Genomic DNA, 4617 nt, shown 5'->3' with positions numbered 1-4617 from the left:
GAAAAGATTCCATGTAGCAGTCTATTTAATCTGACTTTTCCATGGTGCCTAAAATACTATTCAGCTAGACTATTAACTGACAGCATTCATTAAGCTCCTGTGGGGCTTAGGTCTATATTGTCTCTTTCACAGATCTGCTAAGGCTAGCCTTCCTCTGGCAGTACATTAATGAGAATCTGCCACCTTATATTATTCTGAAGCAGCACAAACTTATACTGTATACTGAGCAGGAACACAGCTTCACTTTCATACATAACAGCCGGCATCCACTGTTACCACTAAAATCAAGACCAACAAAATAGTCAATGCTCGTTCTTCAGAAAGCTACGCTGTATTGTGACTGTTAATATTTATTTATCTATCTATCCAGTAGGAATTCATAGGTAACTTGGTAATACGACTGCCCTGGTAAGAATATAAAAATAAATTTCTTTCGGTTAGTGACCCCCTCTCCCTTTATAGGAAGCAGTAAACTCTCCTAAAAACCCATCTGAGACACACCATTAGTGTAATACGGATGCATATGAATTTATTAGCATAACAACAAATCCTGTCCAAAATAGCAGGTCCACAAGACTACCGATTCAGTCATGTTCAGAGTAAGAAAAAACAAGTTAGGGTGAAAGTGTGAGGGGCAGAGAAAGTGAGGAAAAGAAAACTTAAAAGGAAAAAAAGTAGGGCGATGGAAAGCTACACAAACATCACTGATACAACACAAATATTTGCAACAGGGTTGATGTTCCTGGAGGAAGAAGCCAAATGGCAAATGATCTAGGTAAACTGGAAAAATGGTCAGAGCTGTGGCAATTGGCATTTAATGTAGATAAATGCAAAGTAATGCACCTGGAGCATAAAAACCCAAGGGCAGAGTGTAGAATATTTGATACTGTCCTAACCTCAACATGTGAGGAAAGGGATTTAGAGGTAATTATTTCTGAGGATTTAAAGGTAGGCAGACAATGCAGTAGAGCAGCAGGTAATGCTAGCAGAATTCTTGGTTGTATAGCGAGGGGTATTAGCAGTAGAAAGAGGGAAGAGCTCATGCCGTTGTACAGATCACTGGTGAGACCTCACTTGGAGTATTGTGTACAGTACTGGAGACCGGATCTCCAGAAGGATATAGATATGTTGGAGAACGTGCAGAGAAGGGCTACTAAAATGGTTTATGGATTACAAGATAAACCTTACCAGGACAGGTTAAAGGATCTTAACCTATATAGCCTGGAAAAAGGACGGGACAGGGGGGATATGATAGAAACATTTAAATACTTAAAGGGAATAAACAAGGTAAAGGAAGATAGTTTATTTAAAAGGAGAAATACTACCACAACAAGAAGACACAAGCATAAACTAGAGGGGCAAAGGTTTAATGGTAACATCAGAAAATATTACTTTACGGAAAGGGTAGTGGACGCATGGAATAGCCTTCCGGCAGAAGTGGTAGATGTTAATACAGTAAAGTGATTTAAGCAAGCATGGGATAGGCATAAGGCCAAGATAGATATAGGATAAGGGCAAGTACTAAAGGACAGTACTCAGAGGTTGGGCAGACTGGATGGGCCTAGTGGTTCTTATCTGCCGTCACTTTCTATGTTTCTATACACAGCCTAAATATACTTATGGTTAATTACCAGGTGAATAAAGTTAACAATGGTCTTTGGCAAAACCATATACAACATGTTCTAAGAGTAACTAAATGCCACCTTCTTTTTTAATCCCTAAGGTGTTAGTTCTTCCAACAAAATCACTTTACTAATCTAGGATTTGTTCCCCATTTTTTTACCCTACCTTTTTAAAAGAATGTGGGCCAAAATACATCTGAATAACACCAGAATTACAGATGAACTGAACAGAGCAAGATAGAGAATCAAACGTATTCTGTGTGCTTTTGTTCCACACGTACTGTATGTTTCTGCCAACTGCAAAAGGTTAGCCATAAAAAAAACAATAATTGTAAGCAGTTGTGCCTTAAAAACAGTATTTTTCCAAGCACATATGCTCTAAATGGGTCTTCCTCAGGAATGCTTAGTCTCAGGATCCAACATGACAACCCAGACAGTAGCAAGCAGTTCTCAGTGTATAATTTCATTTGTTCCTCACAATCGGATGCACTATGCATGATGAATTGCTCTCTGTGTTGCTTTTTTGCCCCCCCAGACCTTTTGCACCCAGGCATCCGTGACCCTAGGCTCTGCCCCAACTAACATGAAAACACATAAGACATGCTGGCACAGACGAGGAAGAGGGCCCTATTGTAGCGGAGTTGCATTTTATTTTCATTAAAGCAGTGTATTTTGTTTTTCATTTTTGGTTTAAGCTCTTGGCTGTAATTTATTTGTTCTCAACCCACTCTTGTAAAATGGCGAATTTGCACAGCACTGTCTTCAGATAATATTCTTATTACAAGACTAACTATAATTTGAGAGGCACTGAGTTCTTAACTTTCTGCAGCAAAACAGATGAAAATGTACAGCTTTGCATAATTATTACTACTTGAGACATAAAAGCAAGGCAGTCATCTGGGATTGGTCTTTGTGTGTGCCTTAGTACTGCTTGCTTGCTATGCAGTCATTTTAACAATATAAAGGCTTTATCTTCTCACAATGTCACGATTCCATCTGCTAAAACATATAGAAACAAAGCAATGTTGCAACAATCATACTTCTGTAAAGTTCCACAATTCACAGCAAATTCTGAGTTCTTATAATGTGTTCTAGGGAATGTTTATATAGAGTAATTGTGGCACAAAATTGTAAATGTGGCATAACTACCAAAGAGGTATAACATAAAATGCACAGGCCCTCTTGTAAACTATGTGCCATGTACAAATTATTTCCATTACTGTCATTACAGCAGATGTCATTAGTACCAGGTTTAATGGGCCCCCTTTTGTACCAAGAATTTTTGGGGTCAGCAAAGAACTCGAGTGCCCTGCTCAATGTTCCCCCTAATTTACAACGTTACATTACAAATATAGCCTGCGGCAAAACAACTGCACATTGTTAAATATTTGACAATATGTCTCATCCATTTATAAAACTAATGTCCCAGCAATTTGCAGTGGCTAACACTGGTTATAGGCATGCCTGTGAATTCTCCAGGTTTGACCCTTTGAGTCGTTGAGTGAACGACTCTTTTTCCCAGCCCATTCCCCATCCAATTCATCCCATTCCCAGCCCACTTAATTCTATCTAGGTGGACTAGAGTGGGGCTATCCATGCACATCGAATGCATAGCCCCAAGCTCATGTATGGCTTTCCCCATTCCTTAGAGAAACCACTCTGGTGGCCTACCCAGGGAGGTTCCCAGGTATGGTTCAACTGTATTGGATGCAAGCAGAATGCAGTAAATCTGTCCCAAATGCTACCTTTTACAGTACTATACACTAAATAAACCCATGTAATGGTGTTTAGAGTGGTTTTGCTCATGTTAATCAGTAACATGTATACCATGAGGAAAGATGCCTTCCTGGTCTCAGGATCTGCATTCTTCCCCACATAGGTATTTTTCCCCTGCTAATTATTATTGATTGTTGGTTCAGGTCGATTTTGGTAGGGTGAGGAGGTAGAAAATTTCAGGGTAGGAAATGTATTAGATTGTCCGGATCTCTGCCCGAGACCCCAACGGAGCCACTCACATGAGTACCCGCTAACCGCGGGTGCCGCGTCCAGCGCCGATTCCTCTGCTCCCCCTTCTCCCGCTTGGTTGTTACAGTGCCCTCACTCACCGAGTGGAGACGACTGGATGACGTCACGCAGAGGGGTGGGGCTTCCACAAGCGGCAAGTTTAAAAGCCGGCACTGAGTAACATAGTAACATAGTTCATAAGGTTGAAAAAAGACCAAAGTCCATCAAGTTCAACCTATATATGAGTGTTACTCAGTGCTCAGTTATTGTGCCATATTGAGCTCATCACTGCTTGCAGTTATGTTTTCTACTTTGATCCCCGTGAACATGACCCTGGCTATTCTTACTGGACTTTGCTGATATCCGTGAACCTGACCCCGGCTATCCTTATACGTTTTGCTGCATTCCATGACTCTGGCTATCCTTGTTTGATCTCGCTGTATTTTGCTTCCTGGATTGGTGGCTTCCTGCATTTCGGACTCCTCCTCATTAACCTCGACATAGATAATGATGACCCTGCCAAAGGCTACCACCAATTTCATGAGAAATCTACACATTTACTATTGCTAACGAACCCCAGCACTTACAACATGTAAATGTAGCGCAAACATTAATGAGTTTTGATTCATACCGACAAAAGCAAATCTGCATTTATGGACATAACATATTCAAACATACACCCATTAAGCCTTTCCAAACGCAAGCCCCACTTTAGTAGCTTCAGTATACCTAACAGTAATGCTCTCTGCACTGATATAATAACTTGCTTGCAAATTAGGTTATTAGCCTACAGAATTATGCCTAAAATTTACTTGCATGGTCTGCACTACAAAAAAGTAACACTTTTACAAATTACCAATGCATTTATATGAAAATATACATCATTACAATGGTAATAAGGTGATCATCATAACAACAATTATCTGTGCCATGAAACCCAAACTTATTTTTCAAGAGAGCTTTTGTATTTGAGCACTGGGCATCTTTTTGG

This window comes from Sceloporus occidentalis, unplaced genomic scaffold (assembly GCF_023333645.1).
Source record: "Sceloporus occidentalis isolate IW3139 unplaced genomic scaffold, rSceOcc1.0.p SCAF_65, whole genome shotgun sequence".
NCBI classification, from domain to species: domain Eukaryota; kingdom Metazoa; phylum Chordata; class Lepidosauria; order Squamata; family Phrynosomatidae; genus Sceloporus; species Sceloporus occidentalis.
Note: the sequence above shows the minus strand (reverse complement) of the source record.